The sequence below is a fragment of the Sapajus apella genome, unplaced genomic scaffold (genome assembly GCF_009761245.1).
Source record: "Sapajus apella isolate SASKATOON/1434 unplaced genomic scaffold, GSC_monkey_1.0 scaffold130, whole genome shotgun sequence".
Taxonomy (NCBI): domain Eukaryota; kingdom Metazoa; phylum Chordata; class Mammalia; order Primates; family Cebidae; genus Sapajus; species Sapajus apella.
In genome coordinates, this window is record NW_022437070.1 from 48,418 (window position 1) to 59,648 (window position 11,231).

General features: G+C 41.1%; 1 pseudogene; it reads left to right on the top strand.

Moving 5' to 3' along the window:
• Positions 1 to 3,922: 3,922 nt before the first annotated feature.
• LOC116539698 lies at positions 3,923 to 4,663 on the top strand (annotated as a pseudogene).
• The last annotated feature ends 6,568 nt before the right edge of the window (positions 4,664 to 11,231 follow it).

Consider the following 11,231-nt stretch of genomic DNA (forward strand, 5'->3'; position numbering starts at 1 on the left):
ACAAAAAGGTCGAATTAGTTTTAATTATATGTGGTATATTCATTTAACGCAGTGTCATAATTTAAACGTAATCAGTGTGAGAATTAATATGATATTTATCTGCTTTTATTCATGTTAAGACTTCAAAATTTGACTGTTTTTAGAATTTACAACGTATCTTAATTCACATCATCCCCATTTTAAGTACCCAATAACCACACAATAGTTTTCTTCGTATAAATCATCACGGAGAATGCCCTTTTGTGGAAGAAAATGCGGGGTGTCACAGGTGCCACTGAATGCTGTTTGAGAAATGACCATTCTCATCATAATCCTGAGAAAGACCTCATGATAATTCATGGGAAGAAATAAATTGGGAAATCATTTTATTATTTTTAATCAGAACTAAAGGGGAGATAGTTGGGTAGCATGAAGAAATAATTTCTGTAATTATCCCATGTCTTGGGTTTTTCTCAGGTTTATAAAACAAATAGAGGGTCATGAGGTTGTTTAGGCAATAAAAGAACACAAAGCAACAGAGCAGCAGAAGGATGATGTGGGTGGCTCTGTGTTCAGGAGATGGTTGGGAAGAGAAGCTGAGGCTGTGCAGATGCTGGGCTCTCCTGTGGTGTCTGCGGAGGAGACTCACCATGTAGATGCTGGTCCCAACCATGAGGAACACAAACAGGAGATCTTGAGTCATTATGACACCTATAAAGAACTCTGGAAGGACAGTTCCAAAATTTTGACAGTAGACCTGAGCATAGCGATGGCCCAAAATAGTCAAATTGGTTCTGGCTCCTACGGTTTGAATTACATTGATGTAGATCAGCATGTTGGTGACCCAAAAGAAAAGGAAAGAGGGGAAAATGCAGGTAGAGAGTTTAGGTTTAAGCCGGGCCCATTTAGAGTGACTGGGGCTGATGGTGATGGCTTGAAATATACTCAGGAGGGTGGTGGTGCAGATGGAAAGACCTCGGGAAACCCTGTATATAAACAAAACTGCTTTACAGCCAACATCGTTCATAAAATGTGTTACTCCAAAGGATGAAGTGACATCTGGTATCAACGTGAATATGATGGTCAAACCATTGGCCAACGACAGATGCATGAAAATAAAATCGATGCACTTCCACAAGTGAGACAGAATGAAAAATGTGTACATGTAAAACATGAAGACCAATGAGCTCATCAGGAATCTGACACAAATCTGAGCTAGGAGGACAAATGCAAGAATTATGTCACTTACAAACATTATCTTAATAATGTTGTAGATGTTCTATGGAAGAGTGTAATGACGGTTCAGTATGAAGGTGGAGTGTTGAAATGGAACAAGCATTCTGTCTCTAACAATACAGATCAAAGGAGATGAAGGCAAAGCAACTCAAACTGGAAAGAAAAAATAAGTCAAAAATCAGCTCATGGCAAATAAAACTAAAATGAGGAAACCTCTAGAAAGACTATACCACCAACCAACAGAAAAGCACACAGAGGATCAGGATTAAAATGCTAAAGAGAGAGCAACAGATGAGCTGTAAGTAGTTTTCAAATGGCAACATTGTGATTAATTGTACCAATAAATCAAGAAGGTTAGGAGACACGGGCAAATTCCTAGTGGACTTAACGTACCATAAAAGAGACGAGAATTGTAGAAAGTCGTGCATGTGCAATGCTCTCCTAGGAGAAATTGAATAGTGGGCAAAAAATGTTCCATAAATAATCCAAAGGAATGCTTCAAGGGTGAAGTATGGCAAGTACACTAGATACAAAATATATCTACAAATGCTCTAAAGATAGAGAAAAGAGCATTCTATGAATCATAAGATTAGTACAACCTTCATAGCAAAACATAATAAAGACTGTATGAAAAATCTGACTGTATTTCATAAATCAAATGAAAAACAAGCCAAAGAAAATCATTGTAAAAGTGAAGTCTGTACTATATGCAGCCATCAAAAACGATGAGTTTGTGTCCTTTGTAGGGACATGGATGAACCTGGAAACCATCATTCTCAGCAAACTGACAGAAGAGCAGAAGATCAAACACCGCATGTTCTCACTCATAGGCGGGTGTTGAACAGTGAGAACACATGGACACAGGGAGGGGAGCACTACACACTGGGGTCAGTTGGGGGGAAATAGGGAAGGGACGGTGAGGGGTGGGGAGCTGGGGAGAGATAGCAAGGGGAGAGATGCCAGATGTAGGTGATGGGGAGGAAGGCAGCAAATCACACTGCCACGTGTGTACCTATGCAACAATCTTGCATGTTCTTCACGTGTACCCTAAAACCTAAAATGCAATAAAATAAATAAATGGGGGAAAAAAAAGAGATTCAAGCAATAACCAAGAGAATTATTCAAAGATGCAAGGAAAGCTTATTATTGTCAACTTCATCATATGATTAATTACAGTGGTAGTTTAAAGAGAAAATACAGAATTACCTCAATAGATACACCTTGTACTTCGATAGTTATGTAGGAGATATCAAATTGGAATAAAAATGAAAGAATGAAGAAAGTGAAAACACATATGGAGCAAATGAGAATACATACATCAATTAAAATAGGAAAAATATATAGGCATATAATAACAAACAAAATGGTAGAAAAATACATCTGAAAACAAACTGAAGTCTCTGTAAGGAAGCACAGAGTAAGGAATGGGACTATTGGAAGGGTCTTCATACCTCCCTGTCATTGGCAAAGCTGAGTGTTGCAGAATTCTTACAAAAGGCAGTCAGCTTCCCCAGGACAGTGCGGTGCTTTGGAAAGGCTGGGTCTGACCTGCAATGACTATATATCAGGGATGGATGGTAGGACTTCACCTCCCCATGGACATCGATCACCTTGTCACCTGCTGCCTCACCAACCTTGTTTATTGTCCATCATTTTGATGCACCCAGAGGAGCAACAAATCTCTCTCCCAGAAGCAAAATGACCCTTCTGGCAAATGTGTTAAGTTTATTAACAGAGTGCAAAGTCCCCATGTGAGAATGTGCTTTCTTAAGGTGAACTTCATCAGAAAGTAAACTTCAGCCTCTAGGAAGTCATTAAAGGTTACTTTTCACCCAGCTGTTGGAAATTACCATAGCCCTGGATATGATCAAACCACTGAGCAGAGCCCCTTAGTCACAGGAGCCTACAGTGCCTGTTGCTTTTATGGTGTGTTTTGGCTTCCTCTATGCCCCATAAAGCACAAGCATGGTGCACTGTATTTAGTTTTATTGTCATTGAACTATCACAGGTATCACTAAGGATTGTAACACACATGATTTTCTATAAAATCTTTTTGCTATTTTAAAATGTCTAAAATCATTCACAGTATAAAGATTGAAATTACCCCAAGAAAGTTATTCATAAATATGTTCTACCTAATATATATGATGCAGGGCCGGGCACGGTGGCTCACGCCTGCAATCCCACAACTTTGGGAGGCCAAGGCTGTCAGATCACCTGAGGTGGGGAGTTTGAGACCAGCCTGACCAACATGGAGAAACCCCGTCTCCACTAAAAATACAAAGTTAGCTGGGCGTGGTGGTGCATGCCTATAGTCCCAGCTGCTCAGGAGGCTGAGGCAGGAGAATCACTTGAACGTGGGAGGCAGAGGTTGCAGTGAGCCGAGATCGCACCACTACACTCCAGTCTGGGTGACAGAGAGACTCCATCTCAAAAAAAAAAAAAAAAGTATATATATATATATATATATATGATGCAGTGTGGTAGAAAATGAGACCATATATTCATATACAACACAGCTGAAGTATAGAATAATGCCAATAACTCTGTACACCTAAAAGTGTGTGCTCTTAATATATTTCTTCTTTTTCCCAGGTTTAACATTCCTGAATATTTTATTTATTGTTCTTTACTTTTTAGATTTAATGTCTGTAATTCTGATTTTTAAAAATATTTACTGTTTGAAAAAATACATGGAAACATTTAATAGTTGAGTTTTTATTGATTTTTACTTTGTATTAATATCATTATAGTGTATACATTCTTGTTTTTATTTCTTTACGTGATGGTCAGATGCTGCCACAAGAGGAGACAGAGAAGAGGTTCAGGAAAACAAAGATTATTCTACTTAAAAGTCCTAGAGACATCAGTCAGAGGACTAGTGCCACCTAGGGTGTACTAGACAGAGAGAGGAGAAAAGAATCTGGAATGGTTAGTGTGCATATCGGAGACATGCTCGCAGCTGAGCCCTTTCCTATTTTTAAGAAAGAATTTTGCTCTTTCCGCCGTCTTTCCGTGCCGCCACAATGGCGCTCATGAATGTCCCGGTTGATACTCTCAAGAGCATCAACAATGCCGAAAAGGGAGGCAGACGCCAGGTGCTTATTAGGCCGTGCTCCAAAGTCATCACCCGGTTTCTCACTGTGATGATGAAGCATGGTTACACTGGCGAATTTGAAATCACTGACAATCACAGAGCTGGGAAAATTGTTATGACCTTCACAGGCAGGCTAAGCAAGTGTGGTGTGATCAGCCCCAGATGTGATGTGCAACTCAAAGATCTAGAAAAATGGCAGAATAATCTGCTTCCGTCCCGCCAGTTTGGTTTCATTGTGTTGACAACCTCAGCTGGCATCATGGACCATGAAGAAGCAAGACGAAAACACACAGGAGGGGAAATCCTGGGATTCTTTTTCTAGGGATGTAATACATATATTTACACATAAAATGCCTCATGAAAAAAAAAAAAGAATTTCACTGTCCATTAGGGATAGTCTCTACCCACCCAGAAAGTTCTTTTTTTTTTTTTTTTTTTGACAGTCTTGCTCTTGTCACCCAGGCTGGAGTGCAGTGTCATCTCAGCTCACTGCAACCTCCGTCTCCCAGGTTCCAGCGATCCTCCTGCCTCAGCCTCCTGAGTAGCTGGGATTACAGGCACCTACCACCACACCCAGCTAATTTTTATATTTTTAGTAGAAACCAGGTTTTGCCCTGTTGGCGGGGCTGATCTCGAACACCTGACCTCAGGTGACCCTCCACCTCGGCATCCCGAAGTGCTGGGATTACAGCAGTGAACCACCATACCCAGCCCAGAAAGTTCTTTTAATATGTCAAAACGTCATAATATATAGAATTTAAAACTATTATGAAAATTATTGTCACTATAGGATTTTTATCCTGAAAGATATTCTTTTCAGATTATAGAAACTTGAAGCTGCAGTTAATTCATTTTTTCCACTGCATGTCCATATTATTAATAGACCAGAAATTGTCATCTTTTGAGCAGCTGACAAATATTGTATTATTTCTACTTATTTTCCAGGGCCTGGGGTTCCACAATAAATGGATCTCTGTGTGTATACTGGAGAACAGTTACTTGGATTTGTTTAAGGGGCATATTAAAAATTAAAGAATTGGGCCGGGCTGGTGGCTCACGCCTGTAATCCCAGGACTTTGGGAGGCCAAGGCAGGTGAATCACAAGGTCCAAGAGATCAAGACCATCCTAGCCAACATGGCAAAACCCTGTTTCTACTAAAAATACAAAAAATTAGCTGGGCATGAGGGCAGGCGCCTGTAGTCCCAGCTACTCGGGAGGCTGAGGCAGGAGAATCACTTGAACCTGGGGGGCAGAGGGGGCAATGAGCTGAGATCACACCACTGCACTCCAGCCTGGGTGACAGAGCAAGATTCCATCTCAAAAATAAAAATCATAGTAATAAATAAATAATAAAACTAAAGAATTATGGGCATTAAGGCATATGTATCTTTAATTTTAGTATATGACTTCAGATTATTTTCCAGGAGGATATTTACATAACAAGTAATGGTACTTAAATATTTTTTGTGCTCCACACACTCGTTAATGTGAAATGTTAGGGATTCAAATATGTTGCACTTTGTTGAATGTAAAATTGTTTTAACACAAAATACCCAATTACTAGAAGTTGAAATTTTTTAATTGGTTCATTGTCTTTTCAGGTCCATGTTCTGTGAAATCATACTCATAACGTTTGCTAATTTTTAACAAAGAGTTCGTATTTGTGTACTGGTGATAAATATTTTGTTGTATGTTAAACTGTCATCTGCTACTTACATCTTTCCGTTTGTGAATTCTATTTGATCCCTCTTTTTTTTTTTTTTTTTTTTGACGGAGGGGTTTTACTTTTTTTCAGGCCGGAGTGCAATGGCGCGATCTCGGCTCACCGCAACCTCCGCCTCCTGGGTTCAGGCAATTCTCCTGCCTCAGCCTCCTGAGTAGCTGGGATTACAGGCACGCGCCACCATGCCCAGCTGATTTTTTGTATTTTTTTAGTAGAGACGGGGTTTCACCATGTTGACCAGGATGGTCTCGATCTCTTGACCTCGTGATCCACCCGCCTCGGCCTCCCAAAGTGCTGGGATTACAGGCTTGAGCCACCGCGCCCGGCCTGATCCCTCTTCTCTTTTTTACCTTAATACACTCAATTTATCAGTATAACCTTTCATCATTTGTGCTTTTGTATTTATTCATTTATTTGTTTATCTTGAGATAGAATTTTGCTTTGTTGCCCAGGCTGGAATGCGGTGGCACGGTCTCATCTTACTGCAATATCTGCCTCCCAAGTTTAGATAATTCTTGAACCTCAGCCTCCTGAGTAGCTGAGAGTACAGGTGACCGCCACCATGCCTGGCTGATTTTTTGTTTTTTAGTAGAGATGGGGTTTTACCACGTTGCCCAGGCTGGCCTTGAACTCCTGAGCTCAGGCAATCTGCCTATGTCGGCCTCCCAAAGTGCTGGGATTACAGGTGTGAGCCACTACGCCTGGCCTACACCGTGTTTTCTTTATCCATTCATCTGCCGAAGAACAGGCTCAGCAAATGTGTTCTTGACTCCCTGTCTTGACCATAGTGAAGAGTACTGCAATCAACATGGGGATGCAGCTATCCCTTTGATAGACTGATTTCCTTTCCTTTAGATAATACCAGGTACTGGAATTGCTGGATTGTACGACACTTCCATTTTTAGTTTCCTGAGAAACATCCATACTGTTTTCCATCATTGTTTTAGCCCGTTTGTATTGCTGTAAAGGAATACCTGAGGCTGGGTAATTTATAAAGAAACGGCTGTACAGGAAGCATGTTGGCTGGGCATGTTTCCTGGGAGGGCCTCAGGAAGTTTACAGTCATGGTGGAAAGGAAAAGGGAGCCAGCATGTCATATGGCGAGAGAGGGAGCAAGAGAGAGTGGGGATGTGCCACGCTCTTTTAAACAAGCAGCTCTCACATGAACTCAGAGCAGGAGCTCGTTCAATACTGCAAGGAGGCGTCAAGTCATTCATGAGGGGTCCACTCTCGTACGCAAACAACTCCCACCAAGCCCCACCTCCAACACTGGGGACGACCTTTCAGCATGAGGTTTGGAGGGAACAAACATCAAACCATATGAGCTCTACAAATTTACATTTCCAACCATTTATAAGAGTTCCTTTTCTTTGCGTTGTCACTAGCATTTCTTATTTTTTGACTTTTTGATAATAGCCATTCTAACTGGGAACGAGATGATGTGTCATTGTGGTTTTGACTTGCATTTCCTTGATGGTTATTGTTGTTGGGCATTTTTTCAAATATGTGTTGGCCATTTATATATCTTCTTTTGAGAAATGTCTACTAAGATCCTTTGTCCAGTTTTCAATGGGATTATGTGTGTGTGCGTGTGTATGTGTGTGTGTGTATGTGCACGCGCGCATTTGTGTGTGTGTGTTGTTGTTCAGTTGTTTGCATCTCTTGTGTATTCTGGATTTTGATACCTTGTCAGATTAATAGTTTGAAGACATTTTCTCCCCTTTTACAAGCCTCTAGACTCTGTGTCTTCATTCTGTTGTTTCCTTTGCTGTACAGAAGGTTTTTTGTTTTCATATAAAATCATCTATTTGTTTTTGTTGTCTGTGCTTTTGAAGTCTTAGCCATAAAATCTTTGTGTATGCCAGTGTCCTGAAGCACTTCCTCTATGTTTTCTATGTTTTACTCTAATATATAGAGAGAGGATATATATATCTTCTCATCTCTGATGGGTTACTAATTCCATCACGAAGGCATCATTGCTGTGACCTAATCAAACTCTAATTATGTCTCAGTGACCCGCATCTCCAAATACAATCACGTTGGGGGCTAGGGCTTCAACATACAAATTTTAGAGAGAAACAAATATTTATTGCATAGCATATACCTTAATAGCAGAAATTCTCTACCTTTTTATACACTATAAAAATGCAAACCACTGTGTTCCAGGGTGTGTGTCGGTGTGTTTGTATCTGCTTGTTCTGGTGTTCCGGACTATAGAAAAATAAGCCAAAGCCTAATACTTATCAACTTGAGAAGGATAAAAACAAGCGCATAATAACAAAATAGAATACAATGCAGCTAGAAAAGGGAATTAACTACACCTTCAAGATTAAGCTTCCTTAATTCCACAAAAATACTTTTTTTTTTTTTTTTTTTTGAGACGGAGTTTCACTCATGTTACCCAGGCTGGAGTGCAATGGCGCGATCTTGGCTCACCGCAACCTCCGCCTCCTGGGTTCAGGCAATTCTCCTGCCTCAGCCTCCTGAGTAGCTGGGATTACAGGCACGCGCCACCATGCCCAGCTAATTTTTTGTATTTTTAGTAGAGACGGGGTTTCACCATGTTGACCAGGATGGTCTCGATCTCTTGACCTCGTGATCCACCCGCCTCGGCCTCCCAAAGTGCTGGGATTACAGGCTTGAGCCACCGCGCCCGGCCACAAAAATACTTTTGAGGATTAAACAATCCAAGTTTGAGAGGCATACCTACGTTATAATGCTATCCATAGAAATCAAACCCAAACATTATTTATTGAACAAAACATATATATGCATTAAATTAAACCTATGAGAAAAACCTAAGAGATAATAAAGCATGCAATAATAATTAACCTGAAGAAAAATGGGAACATAGTAATTTATAGAAGCACACATAGGTTCTCAGAGATATTGATAATATTCTATTAATTAAGTGCTATTACAATAAATATCTGGGGTTTTTTGCTACTTTTTTTTTTTTTTTTTTGTTGAGATGGAGTCTTGCTCTGTCACCCAGGCTGGAGTGCAATGGCACAATCTCAGCTAACTACAACCCCTGCCTCCTGGGTTCAAGCAGCTCTCCTGCCTCAGCCTCCTGGGTTCAAGCAGTTCTCCTGCCTCAGCCTCCTAGGTAGCTGGGACTACAGGTGACTGCCACCACATCCAGCTTCTTTTTGCTATTTTTATGTCTGATACATTACATATGAAATAGTTAACAGTGAGATTTTAGGCATTCAAATCTTTATATTATGCCAAAAAAAATTAAATGAGAGTCTGTAGCAAACCATGAATGTTACAATCCTGAGTGATGCCTGCCTGGGGTTGGGTTATAGCAAATCCTGTGGTAACATCAGCTGAGTGAAACTCCTGATCACTTTTCTGGATCCTGAAGTTTACTTTATGATGTAGTTCAGCTTGGAAAACTGAACATCCTCAGAGGTGACTTTACACTCATTCTTAGTAAGCCCAGTAAATTTCCCAGGAGAATCATTTTGCTTCTGAGAGATTTGTTGTTCCTCTGGATGCATGAAAATGATGGACAGTAAACAAGGTCGCTGAGGCAGTGGGCGACAAGGTGATGATGTCCGTGGGGAGGGGAAGTCCTGCCATCCGTCCCTGATATACAGTCATTGTGGGTCAGACCCAGGCTTTCCGAGATTGCTATCTGCGGAAGCCAATTGCCTTTATTAAAGATTCAGCAACACTCAGCCTTGGGAAGGAGAGAGAGGTATGAAGACCTTTTCAGTATTCCATTCCCCATTCTATGCTTCCTTACAGAACTGGCCCTTGCAGAGACCATTTCTTTCAGATTTGTGTTTCTTTCTTTTTAAAAAGATGTACTTATTTGAGATTGAGTTTTGCTCTGTCGCCCAAGCTGGAGTGCAGTGGCGCAATCTTGGCTCACTGCAACCTCCGCCTTCCGGTTTCTTGTGACTCTGCTGCCTCAGCCTCTCGAGTACCTGGAACTACAGGCACCTACCACTATGCCAGGCTAATTTTTTGTATTTTTAGTAGAGACAGGGTTTCACCATGTTGGCCAGGCTGGTCTCGAACTCCTGACCTCATGATCCACCTGTTTCAGCCTCCCAAAGTGCTAGCAGGCGTGAGCCACCGCGCCCAGCTGCATTTCCAACATTTTTCCTGTTATGATATACCTATATTTTCTCCTTTCTTATTTTCATTGTCACTGTTTCCTTTTCTCCCATTTTCACTTCTTTTCTGATGTTTTCACTTTATTCTTTCTTTCTCTTATTCTTTAATTTCTCATTCTCCTAAATCTCCATTGTCTTTAATCAACTTCATCTTGATTTAAAACTGTATCACACATTATTGTCTTTTGACATTTTTCTTTAGTAACTACTTGAAATTTTCACATAATTCTGAGAATTTAGTTGTATCCTCCATATTTTATGTTTTAATGCTCTCTTCATTTTCTGTACCCTACTGTTTTAGGTTTGGGGGTACATGTGAAGAACATGCAAGTTGGATGCATAGGTACATACATGGCAATGGGGTTTGCTGCCTTCCTCCCCATCACCTATATCTGGCATTTCTCCCCATGTTATCCCTCCCCAACTCCCCACCCGCTGCTGTCCCTCCTAGTTTCCCCCACAGACCCCAGTGTGTGATGCTCTCCTCCCTGTGTCCATGTGTTCTCATTGTTCAACACCCGCCTATCAGCGCGTGTTTGGCATCCTTTGCCAGTGAAGCATTCCTGGGGATTTCTTTTGGAACAATTTTTGCCAACTATTCAGTTTCATCATGGCAAACACTGTACAATTATGTCTTTTATTGCCTTTTTTTTTTTTTTTTGGTAAGTTGGGTCTCCTAAGGAACTTTCCTATAGCTCCTGAATTTCTACATGTGTTAACATAATCATAATAACATCCCTCTGTTAGTACTTGCAGCTTTTCTATTGCTATTCCTTAAAGAGTTTTTAACTCTGAGGCCGGGCGCGGTGGCTCAAGCCTGTAATCCCAGCACTTTGGGAGGCCGAGGCGGGTGGATCACGAGGTCAAGACATCGAGACCATCCTGGTCAACATGGTGAAACCCCGTCTCTACTAAAAATACAAAAAATTAGCTGGGCATGGTGGTGCGTGCCTGTAATCCCAGCTACTCAGGAGGCTGAGGCAGGAGAATTGCCTGAACCCAGGAGGCGGAGGTTGCGGTGAGCCGAGATCGCGCCATTGCACTCCAGCCTGGGTAACAAGAGAG